The sequence below is a fragment of the Lampetra fluviatilis genome, chromosome 37, assembly GCF_964198595.1.
Source record: "Lampetra fluviatilis chromosome 37, kcLamFluv1.1, whole genome shotgun sequence".
Classification (NCBI taxonomy): domain Eukaryota; kingdom Metazoa; phylum Chordata; class Hyperoartia; order Petromyzontiformes; family Petromyzontidae; genus Lampetra; species Lampetra fluviatilis.
In genome coordinates, this window is record NC_136311.1 from 8817785 (window position 1) to 8836015 (window position 18231).

At 48.2% G+C, this 18231-nt stretch overlaps 1 protein-coding gene across 2 annotated transcripts in view; it reads left to right on the forward strand.

Annotated features, from left to right (window-relative positions):
• Positions 1-18231, forward strand: part of LOC144945334 (S-adenosyl-L-methionine-dependent tRNA 4-demethylwyosine synthase TYW1-like) — a 140320-nt gene that overhangs the window by 53310 nt on the left and 68779 nt on the right. The gene's annotated exons all lie outside the window — the stretch shown is intronic.

The window sequence follows — 18231 nt, forward strand, 5'->3', positions numbered from 1 at the left end:
ATTAATGAAATTTGATGTGCTGCATACAGGTACGTGTGGGATTTTTTGCGTCGTTTTCTTTTTCTGTCTCGTTGGAGGCGAAACTAAAATATCACCCCTGCGCTCAGTGCGACTGCACACAGGGGTGATATTTTTGTTTCGCCTGCCGAGCGTCGTTGCCGCCCCGTGCCCGCTCCGTGCTGTCAACACCACGGCGCGTCACGTTCCGCACACGGCCATCTCTTAGGCCTAAACGGCCTCATAATTCCAAAACATTTGTCAGTGTCCCCGTGGGCAGCCCCTTGCCATACGTCAGAGGGCGGCTGACTTCGCGCGCACGTGCATGGCCGGCCGCCACTACGATGATCATTAGTCCTGCATACGTTGACGGGTTGGGGACGAAGATAGATTATTTTTCTTTCTGCCAGCGCTTATGAGCCCGTGTCTTGCGCTTGAATCAGTCGATGGTGCTTTGTAGCCCTTGGTCTTGATGGCTTTGGGGCTGGGGTGCGTGGCCGGAATGCTGTCAATTTTTTTGTCTGTTACTTTCCCGTCTGTTTGTAACCGCATCGAGCAGCCCGTCACTTTACCGCCTTCAGCGTTTGGTTTCATCGCTGAGAACACTTTGCCAAACACACTGCATGTGGCTACATGGGAGATCTTTGCCTCTGTGTGTGTGGTATTCGAAGCGGTGCGTGCAACGTTCAGTTTGTGTAACAGCTCAGTCCGTGTAACAGCGTCAAATTTAAACTTTGTTAAATACTGCATAAAGGAACGCACAGTTAAATATTAATATTGTAAAACGGTCAGAGTTTAAATTGACAAGTTTTCTCGCGAGGATTGATGTAAACGCCGCGTGTAAAATATTGATTGTTAGATTTTCAATTTGAGTTTGTGGCGTTGGCAAAATGCATTTGGAGTGTTTGGCTGATATAAATTTCCACGTGATAAGCCGCTTCGTCGAGCTATTATTTGTGGCCAGGTCGCTTGTGATAAAAAGCTACATAGCTCAGTGGACCTTACCTGGTTAAATAAAAAATTGTTTATAGTTTAGTTTACTCGGCGACCTGCCTTATCCTCGACATCACAGGCATTTTCCACATGCTCTGCAGTTCGTGGCACGGTTTGGTCACTTAAGAATTGGCTCAATGATTCGTCCAATAAAATCAATTCTCATGCCTACGATCAATATATGCATAGATCTGCGTGTAAAATGGTATCGTAATTTACAATGATACAAACACGATGCACGCCCATGTTACACTTAGGCTAATGGGACAACTGCGTTGTGGAAATACGACAGAACAAGCAAAGAAACCAACGAATCTTGATGCTTTCATTGATCGCTTGGGAGTGAATTGTGGCGTTTGTAGTAATTGCCCACGAGATGATGTTCTGGTAATAAAAGCAATAGATGCACTGTGAATTTCGTAGATTTAAGAGCGTGGACAAAACTGCAAAAGTCTGACTCGACTGCACGAGCGGGTCGTTAAACGTGCCGCTCGCCACCGTTAAAATGAATCATTGTAAAATAGCGTGTTTTCTTGGATTTGGTATTCAGCGCTGCAAAGAGCACTGGTGTTGTGCAACTGTTCTATTGTTCGAATTTGAATGAATGAGGCACTTTTTTTTTGAAAGGTAGATCGGAAGGCATGATGGAGCGCTGCTGTGAGACTTGGCAGGTGTTTTGTCAAGGACGCTCGGATTAACTCCTCGGCCCGTTGCTCTGTACAGCGCCGTTTCGTCAGTGTCCTGGCCAAGCCCTGTTTTGTCCAGTTAGATGCAATGACATCACGTGTGGCAAGGCGGTGTGGCCAGTGATACCAAAACAAGCATTTTATTTTTGGGCTCCTTTCCTGAAGAGAATGTCTGTTAGACAGCAGCCCATCTGCCCGCAACGTTTTAACACCACGCCGAGGTGTGGCTCAATGTGCCAGATGAATCACCTGCCCGTGTATTGCATTATCACCGCGGTCACCACTCCAGTCAACTATCCACCGCCCGTCAACTTTACTGCAAGATGGATTATTTACACTCGCCGTACTGGGGCGCAAGCTGTTCTCGTGAACGATGCATCATTTAATATTCCCCCTTCTGCTTGACCTTGAAACTCCCTCCCATCATCTTGTTTTCTCAGCAAATACGTTCGTTCTTAAGTGCTATATTATTATTATTTGTAGTGCTGTCCGTTGCTGGTCGCTTTGCGTTATGTGCCTTTAATCTTTGGCTCAGGAACTGATAAAAAAAACATCTTTTTTTTTTATTGAGGTTTATCATACCAGTCAACCCATGCAGTTTACCCATATTCATGTGCAGGGAAATTGAGCAAAACATTTTTTGTGTCTATTTGTTTGTAATTCTCCCTTGTGATGGGACTTTGTAGGATGAACGTTGAGATTTAAAAGGGCACGGGGTTACCAATAAGGTCTGAATTGGTCTGTAATAAGGTAGGTACCGATAAGGGGTTGACAGGTATGGCATATGCAGCTCAACGGAGCTACCGATTGTAACGATAGCGCATCAACACAGTGTGCGGGATTCTCTACTTAGGATGTCCGGTAGCCGCTTTGCAGTCTTATTAAGCATTCACACTCCCAACACCTTCCCCCAAAAACTGTGTGCGTGTGGGTTAAACTAGACAGATGTTTCGGCACGATGAATTGCAACAGATCTAAATGTTAGGATAGTCAATAAGTACAAGGAATTGACGAACCATTGAGTTAGCGATGTGGCGTAACGATAAAATGCTTTAAATCATTAATAAATACGTCCGTGAATGATGATACATCAATGGGTGGCACGGTGCCGGATAATCGATGAGCAACTTACATTGTCAAGCTTGTAACTTTTTAAAACCCCTTCACATCCTTTCTTGTATCTATGTACGTTGAACTTCTTTCGCACCGTTCGTAGCCAGCCGTGCTAATCGGAGCCCATGGCTCGCCGCTAGGGTGGCGCTGGCGGGCGAGCGATCAAAGTTCGTGCCGTGGGCATGCGCCATGGGGACGCATCGGCAATGTTCCCCGCGACACACACACAGGGGGACTCCCCTTCCGTGGGGCGTTGTGCGCTTTCTAATTTCGACTGGCCTAATTGAGGCGCAGAAACATGTAAATAATCATCGCGCTGCAAGGGTTAATCTGCGTGGCAGACACTTTCCAGTCGCGGTATGTGGCTAAAACTCCATCTGCAGCTCGCTCCGAGATGCACAGCAAACAGTGAGGCTCATGGGTAGTCGGCAGGGGAAGTAGAGTGGCAGGGCAGGACACTATGTTGTACACAGTGCCTCCACCAAGAGCTGTCTCTGCATCACATTCTGTGACCTTCACGGAAATCGCTAAATATTAAGCTCAACTATGGGACTGGTGGGCAGCGGCATGGACGCAAAAAACCAAGTTAATTTTTTTACCAATGTACAAAACCTTATGCATTGAACCTATGTTTTCAGAGCTCTGACCTTTTTATAATAATTTTTCTCCCCTCAAATCTCAAACAATCCTGAATGGAAATGGCCAGACATCCCAATGAGGCAGGGCCCCTCCCTGAAAAGGGTTCTTGTGACCCTGGTGAGGCTTCCTGGGCAAATAAAGGCCATTAATATTAAGTTTTGCAGTGGAGTTTTTTTTGGTTTGAAATTTCTGAGGCAGATGGTGTCCAATTCATTTGTCGTGGCATCTCAGCCATTCCTCATCCTGAGCGGTGCGGCTCGCTTCTGTAAATTTGAATACAGGCCGAGAGCCTGTCGCGTGAATTTATGATCACGCCACGGTGAATTGCGCTCTGACACTACTGCCCTATTTTTTGGGAGTTGGGCAATACGTGCCCACGATTAACCCCCTGGCATTTCGGGAAAATTTTCACCCTTTGGCTGTTGAGTTTGACTTTCAATCACTCCTGCCTCTCTGTGACCCTCATTAATGGCTGGCCCTGGGCGGTGATAGATTTATTAGCCATTAACACGAAACGAGGACTGCGGATTCGTGCAAAGCTTCCTCTGCATCGAAGACACCGCTCCTCATTGTTGATTGATTGGCTAAGGGAGAGCACTTTGGAGATTACGTAATATTCCTGCAGTGGGGACAATCTCTGGAGGTCAACTGGTGTTGACTTTGTCCCTGTGAGGGATGATTGAGTGAGTCGAGAGAGTTTCAAACTTGTAAACCTTTACTTGTGAGATGGGCGCTCTGCCACAGGACCAGCAGTCGTGTTCAAACACAAAGTTACATTTTCGGTGTTCTTGCGCCAATGGTTAAAGCACATTTGTTTGCGGGCACTCCGTACGGTTACACTGCTGGCGCGTCTCTGGCCGTGCTGCACCTCCGATTCGCACGGTCGGCTGCATACGGAGAGGAAGAAGTTCCAACATACTCGCGCGGGCCTCCGACAGACGGCCGCTCTGTGACCGGGAGCAGCGGCGCTTGAGCCAAACCGTCGGGGGAGAGCGGCACGTCGAGAGGACGGCGGACGGCCACTCGTGCGCGCTTATCCTCAGAAGCACCGGCGCTGCCTCCAGGGCGCCGTTCGTGAGCTCAGGCAATAAATCAGCGCCGCGTCAGAGAGCGCAGCTACGCTCGCGACCGATGCAGCCACGGTCTCTCCTTCAGGTTCAGCGCGATGGCGAGCGGCGCTTAGATCGAGGGCCCTCCCGAGGCCACGGCTCGTTGTCACGGTGCCCGCTCACGTGAGCGGGAGGAGGAACACCAGTGGGGTTTAATTAAATGGGGGGCAGTAGATTTGCTTGACTTTCAGGACTCAAATGAAAGAGGCTAAAAGCAATTCTTTTGGTAGCAAATTGTATCCGGTTAACGGTCACGTTTCAGCCATTCCAAAGGATTTGTTTGTAGTGTTTGAGAGGTTTTTTGTTTGTTTGTTTTCCTATGATGAGAGCACCCTTTGATGACAACACCACATGAGCAGACCATGAAAGATTCTATTGAATTCTTGGCTCGGGTATTGGAATGGTTGTGAATGAACAACAAAGTGTGTTGCTGCTGTTTGTCGAGGGAATGAGGTGGTGGGGCGGGTTTAAAAAAAAAAACCTTGGCCCTTGCCATGGCTCCTTTTGGCTGTATTGTACGGTCAGGTGAGCGTGCCTTGAATTGCATGCACGCGTGGACCCTTGGTGCCCTGCGTTTAGACTTTTTAGATGATTTTGGTCTTCATCTGGTATGATCGGGATGGTTTATTTTTATTTTTATGTGTTTTGGGTGATTTGTTAACCTTTCTTGAACTTTGCACTCCTATCATGTTTTTGTCCTGTTTGTTGTTGTAACGTTCCTACCCTGCCCCGTACTGGAAACCTGTAACAAAGAGCTTCATAGCTCATCGGATTCCTCCAGTCAAAATAAATGTTATGATTCTGATTCTGAATCAGCGAACACCCCGCTCTGAGACGTAATGCCGCTAAGTGCCGCAAACGCGTCTCGCAGAGTAAATGCTTAATCTGCCGCCCGGCACGCGTACGGAAAATACCCTTGCCGATTATTTGATGTATTTGTAAAAAATAATCTTTTAAGTAGCTCCCGATGAATGGGTATAACTGTTGGAGGATATGAGCGCTCTCTAATTTGCTGGATTTTTTCCGTGTTATGTTAACGTGCATTTTTTCCGTCTGTCTGTATCGTCACACACACACAACCCTCTCGTGGTTACAGGATGTGCACGTTGCGTGCATTTTGTGAAATGCCCCCCCCCTCATTCTTGTCTGTTTGACCGACTGAGTCATTTCCCGTCTTGTTTATCGCGTTCTATTGAAGCCCTGATTTTCAGTCGTATTATGAAAGAAATGGCACCTGTAAAAATGTTGCCTTTTGAAATGGGGAGGAGAGCATTGAGGGAGGGGGGAGAGCGGTGTGACGAAGAGGGAGAGTGTGGCTTTTGGCTAGCCATCCAACAAAGATGGTCACTGCATCGCGCGCATTTCCGATGCGCTTCTGCGGCCATCTGGAATGCTTTGCCGATACGAGGAAACCACTGGAGCTATGCACTTTTAAATCTAGATTGAAAACTCATTTCTTTAGAACTGTTTTTGTGTTTAGTTTCTTGTCATTGCCCCGCACCTCCAATTAGCACGGTTGGCTACGTACGGTGCAAAAGAAGTTCAACATAAACACATACACGAAAGGATGTGGCTCTTGGTGGGCGATGCTTACGGGACTGGAGGAAGTGGAACGTGGTGGTGGACGATGCAGAGTGTGATGGAAGGGAGAGGTGAGATTGGCAGCTGCTGGACCAGATGGTATCACTGTGGACATCGTCAAAGACACGGGACAGTTGTGGGAAGTAAATTTGTTGACTTGAGCTAAACAATTTTTATTTTAGCAAGTAAGGCTCACTGAGCTATATAGCTCTTTTTAGAAGCGACCTGGCCACAAAAGATGGTACCATTAAGAGTGCATTCTCGGCATTTAGTGCCTAGTTTGTGCAAAGACCCATACTTGCTGTGGTTCTTGTGTAGTCTTTCAAGTTGCAAAATTAAATCTTCAACTGATCCTTGGCTATTTCCCCTCTGTTGCCTACAGAAGTGTCTCCCTGTATCACTGGCCGTCAGCCGAGTCACTCGAGACAATTGCATTTGGGAACATGAGCGTTTTCACGTTATCCGTTACCAACTCTTGCTTAAACGTACTTTAACGCGAGTGGGCTGTCTCGACAGTTACTCTACGCTTGGGAGATTGGCAAGGTCACGCCGATTGTTTTTTGAAGCTGGCGAAAATTCGCCCGTCCCCAACCGTGATCTTTTTTCACTGCTGCGTATCTTGTACAGCCTTCCATCTGATTGCTAGGAATACATGTACTGAATTCATGGTATCATTGTACGCGTCTACTTTTCTCCAAGAAAGATGGCCTCGATGTGTGAGCGGCATTTCATCAAAGTGAAAAAAAAAACGGATATTGTTTTTTTCTGGAGCACACGTCACACCGGCCTGCATCCAACAGGTGGTGGTAGTTTAAGTTTGCCTGGGCCGGTGACATGGCCAAGGGGGGAGGGTGCGGCGGCGCGTTTTGCCGCGCGTTGCAGAGGTTCGCGGTTTGAACCCCCTGCGGCAGCCCTGGTTAATATTGCAGATGTATTCGTCAAAACAAAATAACCCATTCGATCTGCTTCACAGTCGGCCTTTAAAGATCTGGCGACGTTTTTCGAAAATGAGTTTTTGGGCCATTGGGCGATGGCCCAAATTCTCCAAAATTTGAAAATGCGACTCGCGAATGACTCAATTGTGACGACACATAGCGACATCGCCATCTACTGTGGAACGACTGCAGACCGTGTCTGTGCAACGTAGCACATTTGTGATAACCTTGCATGATACGAATGGTGCAAGTAAAAAAATTTACCCATGGTTTGATTTCATCGTTTGATTTAACACAGCTGTTTAAATGTCCTGGAGGGAGGGAAAGCGCCGAGCCAGACGTGCACACACGTGTCTGCTATGAGGCGGCGTTAGTGACGACGACGACGACGGTGATGATGAGGTGTTTTCTCTGCGTCCATGCCGCCGTCCACTGGTCGCTTGGTTAATCCGAGCAACCCCCGTGAGAGTCACGTGACGCAGACAGAGATCTTGGGGAGAGCACATCATTTTGTGAGCCACGACAGTGATGAGGTTTTTTTTCCTTTTTCCCCTGTGTCGTTCTGGCGGTGAGCGCACGTGGCATAGTTTAGAGTCTTTGGCTGCTGCCATAAATGTCCACGTGATGAGCCACGTCGTTGTGCTAATCATTTGCGATAGCCAGGTCGCTTCTGAAAAAGAGGTATGGAGCTCGGTGGGCCTTACCCGGTAAAAACAAATACAGTAAAACCTTGGATTGCGAGCATAATTCGTTCCGGAAAAGTGCTTGTAATCCAAAGCACTCGTATATCAGTTGTGATCACGTGATGCTCGGCAGACAAAGCGTATACACGTACTACTCGTATTGCAAGACCTCGCTCGTTTATCAAATTAATTAATATTTATTTAAAAATGTTGCTCGTCTTGCAACACACTCGCAGACCAAGTTACTTGCAATCCAAGGTTTTACTGTTACATGTAAAAATGTGTTTAGGATGCGGCGAAAGCAGTGGAGTCTGCGGCGTGAGCGTAAACGGCTCGTACCGCCGCAGCCCAACAGTCGGATAGCTGCACAAGAGTCGGCCAGGTGGCAGCAGCTGGCGTTTTTTTTTTTTTAAAAGAGCCTACCGTGAGCGGCCCCCCATTCCCGAGGGCCCCCCCCCCCCCCCCGCCAGCCCGCCGGTCTTGTGGGCGGCTTGCGGCGCGTCACTCTGTTGCTGACGAGCGCGTGTCGCCATCGCGCGCGCACCGAGTCCCTGGTGAAGGGTACTCGTGCACCTGCTGCAGGGCGCACACGCGCATTTTGTTGCCAGGGGATATACGCGAGTCTGTTTTTTTTGGCGCAAGGGTTTTCGCTGTCTGTCGCTCCTTTTAAGTGCTCAGGTTGTTGTTCATCGTCTTGATTCTCTGTCGTTGCTTACCGTGTCTTTCGCCACGCACCGCTTAGATGTGCATTTTTTGCGCGCTATTATTTTGCCTGTTTATTAACTTATTTAGAGTATTTGGCCGCTATAAATGTACACATGATCTGCCACTTCGTTGAGCTATCCTTTGTGGCCAGGTTGCTTCTGAAAAAGAGCTGCATAGCTCTCAGTAGGCCTTACCTGGTGAAAATAACAATATCTTCTTGGTTCTTTCGGTAAAGTCACATAGAATGGAAATAATAAAATAATAAAATAAAACATAATAAAATAATTCTCACGACGTTTCGGCCACAACGCAAGCAGCCGTCCTCAGGTGAAGACCAGGTCTGTCGGGGAGACATGGTCTTCACCTGAAGACGGCTGCTTGCGTTGTGGCCGAAACGTCGTGAGAATTATTGTATAATGCTTTATTTTATTATTTTATTATTTCCATTCTACGTGAGTTTACCGAAAGAACCAAGCAGATGAATCCCTGCAGTCACGAAAGCTTTAAATCGAAAAATAACAATAGTTGAGTTTATTGTTTTATTGACCACCACCTACCTTCCTGCGTACAATGTACCCGACGTACTTGCATCATTTAGATAACTAGCATATGAAGCGGAGACGTGCAGGCTCAGGACCTAAGTGGGCGCATGACCGATCTCCCTCGTCACCAGGTCTCTTCGTGAGATCTTTGGGTACCGACGGGGTGACTTTGCGTCCAACCGCTAGGATTGCTACTGCATGAGGCCGGCTTCCCCGCACGATGCGCGAACTTCAACTCCGGAACTGTGATTGTCCGGCTCCTCGTTGTCCCTGTCCACCGGAGTCCCTGTGCTCAAGAACCGATTGTCCGCTAATTGTCGAGACTTGGGGATGGGAAGGGAGCCGGTTTGAGGATTTTTTCAGGAGCGACCCCCACCAGGGCTTGGAGCCGGAGGGCGAATTCTGCTATGCGCTGCCTCGGCATGTGCCCCCACACTTGACTTGATCCGTTTATGTTTTGTTTCTGTGGAAAAGTTTCACCGAGACTTAAAGTTTCTGCACAGCATGGTGCTGAGCGTGACATTTGGCAAAATCATCATCATCGGTCATGAACTATCCACTGCTAGATGATGGCCTCCCCAACCCATTGCCACCTATGGATTTCCCTGCGATGCAACAGTTCATCGGGCTTCTGCCCATGAGCTGAATGCATTGCGTCATCTCTACGGTGAATGTCTCCTCGGGCGTTGTCCCTCCTTTGGCTGCCGCACGACATTATGCTTGACCACCGGACGTGTTATTTCTTTAACCTGCGCATGCTCTTTAATCTACGTGGCTCCTCTTTGTCCCTCCGTTTAATTGCCAGCGTGTGCGTCTCCCCGTGTTTTCCTTTATGCACGTGTCAGCATTGTTCCAATGCCTCTGTCAGAGTTCGTGGTTCTCACGCACGCGCCATAGCAGGTCGTATGAATCGACCAAACAGTCTTTTTTTTATGTATATTTGTGCTTTTTTTTTCACGATCAAACAACATTTTACGAAATCACTCCGTCTTGCCTTTGTATTATTAGTAACTGTCCTAGGTGTACACTGCCCCGTTGTGTTTCTCATTTATCTTCAATTGTGTACGCTAATTTGTTACAAGCGTTACTCTTGTTTTTTTTCTCATATTTGGCTTCAGGGGGTGTGAATCGTTCCAGTCCCTGATTGTCCGACGTTCTCACCCTCCTTCAAACGCGCCCGACTGCCATGTAGATCATAGTCGTCGTCGCTCTATTAATTATTTAAGGTTGTTGTTGATACTTGCAGTCCTGTCTCAGAGCACGCGTAAAGCAGGTTTGTACGTTTTCTCATGAGTGGCTCAACATTGACAATATTACAACGATTGAGATAATAAAGGATGCTGCTAAGTTCACGGGTGGAGTGGGTCCACTGACCCGGTGTGTTGAGAAACCCTCTTGAATGACAGAGTGTGGGCAGGCCTTCATCCAACAGTGGGCTAACAAAAGGCTGTGAGTTCGTCAATTTAATCAAGGCTCGTCAGCAGAACTAAACCACGTTTTACGTTTAACGTCGTCAAGAATGCCGAGCAGAATGACAAACATCTTACAGAAAAAAAAACAATAGTCGCGTCAATGTGACCTGGATCTCAGCTTAATCGGCGTACCTTTCAATGAACTAGCCTTTTACACCAACGCAATGCAAAACACAACAAGAGTTGATCGACGCGGCGTTTTGTGCGACGAGTTGATTTTTGGTAACGTTTTTTGTGCAGATTGCACGCACTCGCGGGAATTGCCGATAAGCGCATCGGCACAGAGGCGTGCGCCGTGTGCCACTTTGCAGATACGCAGTGACGGGGTGAGTGCAATGTCATGGACAGTCATAAATGGAACAATTGGATGGATTTGACCACTATATGTAATTTCATAAACGGATCGGTAATGTTTTCTAGAGCAGCAGGATGTATGTAGTTCAACACGCGTACGGGAGCAACCGTGTGATAGACACGGCCGTGGTCATGATTCGCATTGCGGGCAGCTCGCTGAAGCTGTTTTTTTCTTGCCTACCTCGCGGCTGTTGTGCATGTGTCGTGAGGCCACGTGACTACTTGAGATGGAGGAATTCACGGATACTGAATTCCTCCATCTCTGTTCGATCCTCGCAACGGCTTTTGGCTGGCCCTCGAACAAAGACGGTCACTGCATCGCACGCTGTCAAATGCGCTTGTGCTTGCCGTCTGGAATGCTATTGGAGCTATGCACTTTTAAATCTAAATTGAAAACTAATTTCTTTACAACTGCATTTTGTGTTTAGTTTGATGTGCTTACAACCATACCTCCGATTAGGGCGGTTGGCTACGTATGGTGCACAAGAAATGCATGCATGCATTCAACCGCGTCATCCTAGGCAGGCCAGCTTTTAATCCAGCGTTTGGAACAGCATATCAAAGCGGCGGTGTTTCATAACCACGTTCATTTGGTGTCTTTCATTTGCTGATTCATGAAGCCATTGCAAGATGCATTGCTGTTGAAATTAATCTAAAAGAGTTTCCCCCCCCACCCCCTGCATATGAAATAAAGAGGAGCCAGAGGCACAGACACGGTGATTAAACGCCTCCGAAAACCACTTGCGCTGTTGGGGATTTACTTTTGAATTATCCCCGCGTTTAGCTGTGAATGAGGAATGTTAGTGTCAGTGTAAACGATGCCGCGTGCAGACAGATTGTGACGCACTTGACACGGGCGACAGATCCTTCCGTCAGAGGTGTGTCGGAAGGGGGGGGGGTGAAACCTTCGGCGGGCCAGTTGTGCCACTTTTCGAAAGACTCCGCTTCATTATGGGCACAAGGCACAGAGCACGTGGTCAAAACATACCGCTTGGTGTAATAGACACAAGAGGTTGGCAGCGTGTTTGGGAAGAGGGTATTAAACGCGTGCGCAGATTCACACTCGTGAATTTCGTGAGCAGTGGTGACCTCCCGATTCGTATGAAGTGATGGGGCCCTGTCACCACTACTTCAGAGCTGTCATTTGAGCCGGGTCAATACGATGCATCTGAACTCCACAAAACATCGGTGCTCAATAGCTGCCAATGTTCTTGTAAGGCTTAACAGAAGATCTTTGTCTTTCTATGCTTTTTTAGTAAATTGGGATTACACGTAACAATTGTCACCCCCTACTGGCAAGGCTAGCGCCTACTTGCAGGCTGATTCTGAGTTACTTTGTGCCACACAGGGACGGCTGCCACTGGGCGTTGAGATGAGATGTTATGGAAGGCACTGTGAGATGTTGAGGCATTTGCGCATCCTGCGAATGCAGAGATTATTATTAAGTAAAGTTGGGGAACTAGTGGGGCAGTGAGTGGTTAGTGCACTACATCGCAACTTGATTACCATTTTATGCATGTAAATATATGTATGTATGTTCAACTTCTTTCACATCTCACCTCGCCACCTGTGCTAATCGGAGGTGCGGGTAAAATGTTGCACTTCGCTTAAATGTTGCAAGTCGTGTAACGGCAGAAATACCTCTGAGGATTGTATCTTAAGAGATAAAAGCTAGAAATGTAATATGTATGGTTTCTTCCCCCAGGGGTGTATGATGTGCCCCATATAAAGTGAGCGCTGTGGCCTCGTTGAGTGCATTTGATATCCGAGTTTAAATTCAACTCCTGGTAATGAGTCACCGTATTAAATGGAACCAGCAAACACCCTTGGAACTTCAGCGATAAAAGGAATGTTTACCATCGCTCCCTCTCTTTCAGCCTCACCAATGTCGCGTAACGTCATAACCCGCCCCCCTCCTCACCCTTCCCGGCGTCTCTTTGACGTCATCACTCCCCGTTGTCTACCTCACCCGTTGACGCGTGACGTCCAATCGACCGCTTGCCTCCACCTCACCAGCGTGGCTTCATGACCCTCACCTCTCCCCACCCGGCCAGCGTTACAGACAGACGAACTTGCGTATGATTATTATTATAATGATAATATAGAGATATGCCACATTGTCCACAGGAGCAGGCCGTCGTCGCCGTCGCATGTTGGCATTCCAGCCAGAAATTGAGAAGCATCCGCAAGTATTAATTTGAGAGATTGGCCCGTTTCTGAGTGCGCACGAGTGATGGACTAGCCTCTATTTACATGGGGTGTGGGCTCCAAAGGGGGCCCCTCGCTGGGTCCAAAGGTCAATAACTGGCTTAAATGTTTTACTCTATACAGAATCAGAATGTTCTTTTTTCAGAATCAGAATATGTATTTATACTGGAGGAATCCGATGAGCTATAAAGCTCTTTTTAACAGATGTCCAGTAGTGGTGGTGGGGGGGGGGGGGTCAGAATATAAAAAAAAAAAATTCAAAAACACGATAGGAATGCAAAGTATAGGAAAGTATTGGCACCGTACGGTTGGCTACGGATAGCGCGAAAGAAGTTCGCCATACAAATGTAATAACGACTTGGCACACTTCTCTTGAGATGGCACTTTATTGAAGACACGTTCACTTGACATCAGGCGGAGAGACCCCACTGCAACAGCCCCGAGTCTCCCGCGCATCTCCCTTTTATCTCAACACGAGGCCACGCCTGCCCCCGCCCATTCTCAATCATTCTCGCCGACTCTGGACGCTCGCTCCACCGGCAGACTCCACCGTCCTCTTCCGTCGCCTGACCACGCTCCCTTCTCGAACTTTCCCGTAGCCACCAGTCCCTTCGCACTCACAGCTGACTCCCCTGTCATTACCTCCCATAGCCGCTAGTGCATTCGTAGTCAGCTGACTTCCCTGTCATTACCTCCCTTAGCCACCAGTCCCTTCGCACTCACAACTGATGCCCCTGTCATTACCTCCCGTGACCGCTAGTGCATTCGTACTGTCAGCTGACTTCCCTGTCATTACCTCCCGTGCCCACTAGTCCCCTCACACCGTGACCTGGATTAATTTCCCGGCTGTGGATAAATAATCGGTGGCAAGTGGTGTCTCAAACCTGTCCCGTTGTCTTTCATAGATGGACTCAGTCTTCAATGAGTAACCGGTATTTGTCAGCTCCAGGGATACAAAGGTGCCAAACGTGCTGTAACCACACCACCTTCCCGTACACAATTCTCACCATAATAGGTGCTCAATACGGTGGATATTTATGGATGTTGCCAAGGTCCTATTAGATGTGACGTAAGAAACCACGGGTTGATTTCATTTCAAAGAGAGAATATCTGAAGCAGCCCTTGCAGCTCCCTCGCGGGAGGTTTGCGTGAAAGCTGTCGAGGCTTTGCGACATTGAATGGCCTCGCTGAAGAATGGACATGCGCAGGCAGGATGATGCATGCTCTCTTCCGTGCGGGTGACGTATAAGGAATGAAAACTTCACGGAAACTGAACAACAAATGGCCACAGTCAGTCGCACTCATGCAATTACAGTCGACACTGCCCGTTCGGTTGACTGTCAGCGTGCTCTCGTTGTGCCCACTTGGAGATTCTCAGTGGAGGAACGTGAGCCACTGAGAGCTGCTGCTGCTGGGTTACCTGGGTTCATGGTCAATGCTACCCTCCTCTCACCCAGCCGTATCTGCGTGTTTGCGGTTTTTGTGATTTTTTTTTTTCTCAGTGTTTGATCGCTGCAGGAACACTAAGACCTGGTCAGGTGTGAAGCTTGGTTTTCTTGGCACAGTGCTGCCTGGTTGTTTACTCACCACGTGACTGGTTGTTTACTCACCACGGGCTGTGTGGTTGTTTACTCACCACGAGGCTGTGTGGTTGTTTACTCACCACGTGACTGTATGGTTGTTTACTCACCACGTGACTGTATGGTTGTTTACTCACCACGTGACTGGTTGTTTACTCACCACGAGGCTGTATGGTTGTTTACTCACCACGTGACTGGTTGTTTACTCACCACGAGGCTGTGTGGTTGTTTACTCACCACGTGACTGGTTGTTTACTCACCACGGGCTCCTGGTTGTTTACTCACCACATCGCTGTCTGGTTGTCGATAGTAATATTCATAGCACATCGTGAATTGCCACTTTGGATTGCTTGCGACACGAGCAGCCAGGATTACACATTTTCTCCTTCCTGACACAGCGTGGCATCGCGCAGCAGCCATTCAAGGCCTTTTTCACACCCCATTTGAATAATCGAGCCCATAATCTATGCGGCCAATGATGATCACCACCTCCTGATAAGCGGATCACGCAGCATTAGAGCTGATCAATGCGGTATAATCTCCATGGCCCCAAAAATCGGGTGATGGACAACAAGCCTGTGCCTTGCCTCTATTGATTAATTTTCCGTTCGAGGTGTCAATTTTTTTGGAATTCTCTTAAGATCGATATACATACCAACAAGGAGCGGTGAGCCGTGGATTCAAGGTCCTTTTAAACTGTCTTTCCGCTCCTGACTCTTGCCACATTGGATGTCCACCATTGAGAGGGAAATGTCTTTTACAATGCGGAATGGAATGCAAATCACACTTTTCATGAAAAACAGCTCTTTATATTTGCTCGAAAATGTCCTACAATGTGGCGTAAATGGCCACGAAGATAAATATGTTTTACTCTGCATAAAGTCATCATTAAAATGCCTGGCGACATTTGGAGGGACGTAACGGTGATGAATATGCGGATGAAAGCCAACAGCAAAACAGGCTGGGCAAAACACAGTTTGCATCAACTTTTTCACGCGTTTTTAACCTTCATTTATTCTTGAAACGCACAGCGGGTAGCTGGCATTGAATATGGTCCCATTTGATCAACATGAAAGCACCAAACATGAAAAAAACACCTGTTGTAAATTATGCAGGTGAATGAAAAACTCAGATTAAAATGTCGACTTTAAATGCACAGGCTGCTGCATGTGTGCGCACACAACTTAAATATTTGGCCAAAGTTGCCAAACTGCGGCTTTGCGCGATCAGCCACCACGAGAATCTCCCCCCACATTTTGACCCGTCTGGATACAAATTCAACTCCGATTTTGAACGGGAGCAGCGTTTACGTAAAGACCCGCTGTCGACACGCACGGTCGGCGAGCACACAAGCGAGAGAAGGCTTTCGTTGAGTGGCATCCCTGTTGTGCCATGCCGGGGAGGTGGGGACGCTCGCAAGCAACCGAGCGTGTGTTCTGTGTGTCTGCCCATTCGCGTGTGCGCGCCTTGCGCGTGTGCGTACGTGCATACGCGCAAGACGAATAGATGCATGTGTACGGGTACCCGTTTGCGACCCTGGTGCGGCCGGGTACGGGTAGGCCGTGAGTCACTGGTGAGTAACCGTTTGTCACTCATTTCGGGTAGGGTACGGGTACCCGTTTGCGACCCTGGTGCGGCCGGGTACGGGTACGGGTAAGGAATCAAAACCCGTTTGGGACCTCTGCCGTGGCCTAGCTTGGCACCGCACGGCCCCGTTTTGTTGATCCGTTCCACGCACGGTCCCGCGATGCCAGTCCTCAAAACGTCTCAGCTCGTTGCTTTTGTCCTTCTCGGTGAAAACCAGATTGCGAGGTCACACTCGGGGGGGGGGGGGGGGAGCCTCTTCTGAGCAAATCATCGGTCACACTCGTAGATCTTTTTTCTTTACTTTCCCCTTGGACGTCAAATATGTCCGTGTCCTCCTGTGAGGAGCGTCCTTTCTCACTCGCTCATTCTGATTCTTTCCCGATACATTGTCGATTCAACACGGAAAACAAATACGTTATACACTTTGGTTCTTTCGGTAAAGTCACGTAGGTATGAAATAAAATAAATCACGACGTTTCGGGCACAACACAAGCGTCCGTCATCAGGTGGGATTAATTTTATTTTATATCTACGTGACTTTACCGAAAGAACGAAAGAGTATGGATTTCTGCAGTCACGAAAGCTTCAAATCAAGATTAAATAGTTTAATTTGAAGTTTCGTCTAGTTTTATTAAGCGTCTGCAAACGTTGCGGGGGGGGGGGGGGGCGATGACGAGGATTGTCCTCGTGACGCGGAGATTCATAACGAGAGGCCAGGTGAACAGCAGCCTCGGGAATTGAGTGGAGAAAGCGAGTGCGAGGGATAATATCGGCAGTCGCGCACGATTTCCAAGCAGATCAAGAAATGCCGAGTTAATCTGGCAAAGTTTTACGGTGTCCCGCTTCGTGTGGTCAGTTTGGGCCTGGATTTTTGAGCTGCCGCATAAAGCCGCAGCGCCTGATTATTGCTCGTAAGGCACTGTGCTTAATTGTGCCGCACGGATGGCCCTGCGCGGACATTAACAACCGCAAAAACTGTAGGAATGCAAAGAGGATGTTTTTTTTTGTTCAATTTATGCCTAATAGACAAAACGCTTTGTAAGCCTTTGATGCGGTGCATAACTGCCGTATTCTTCACGGGAGGTCTACTTTTAGTTAACAGATGTATATAACCGCTTGCAATTAAACGTAATTAAACGGTGGCACTTTTTTTTTGGATCACTTATTGTTCGCGAGCATTGCTGAGTGTGTCTGTGGGTTAATTTTGCACTTTGGTGTAAAGGCGTACATTTATGGGTCCCTGTTGTGGCTGATTTAGCAGATGGGAGAAATTTGTAGCCTTTTCATGCTCCCCTCATTGGGTTTGTCGACACGCATCACAAACACACGCACAGCAACAACCGCCATTCACCAATAAGTGGCGGTGACTTCACCATGGCGCTTGTGCCAGGCTGTGTACACCTTGAGGCCACGTGCAGTGTTGAACACCTGCCGGCAGGAGGTCACGGGACAGACCCAGGTGCCATGAGTTGACTGACTGAGATGACTGGGCCGATGCACCACCTGTGCCCCCTACTGTGCCGACTTGCTGTGTTTTAGCCGCCCGGCCCGCCGCTTCTTGTTGTGAGCGTCGCTCCTCTGCCCTCTGTTGTTGTTGCTGGAGGGCGACTGCCCAGTAGCGTCCTTCACGAGCCTCCTCCACAGAGGCCGATCTTGACACCGCTGGTACCAGTCACCAGCAAGTCCACTCAGCTCACACACAGATACACACACTCATACATACGTACGTACATCACACATACACACGTCACACGTACCGAAAACACTCACGTGCATGCATAAATTAACTTTGTAACTCCACTGGCAGTATTCGCAAAAAAACATTATGACTAATGTGACAAGTAAAACTGGTGACGGATCATCGTCTCGCTCAGCCCTCGGATGGAAATTGCCCGATGAAGCGTTTTGACGGCAGCGTAAACAGCGGGTTGTTTGATTTAACGATTCGCCGCAAGGTTCTGCAGCGATACGAGGAATTCGTAAAGGTGTGAATGTATACGTGCTTACTCACAGCGGGGGACGGGTGCAGTTCCCAAAGTTGATGTCT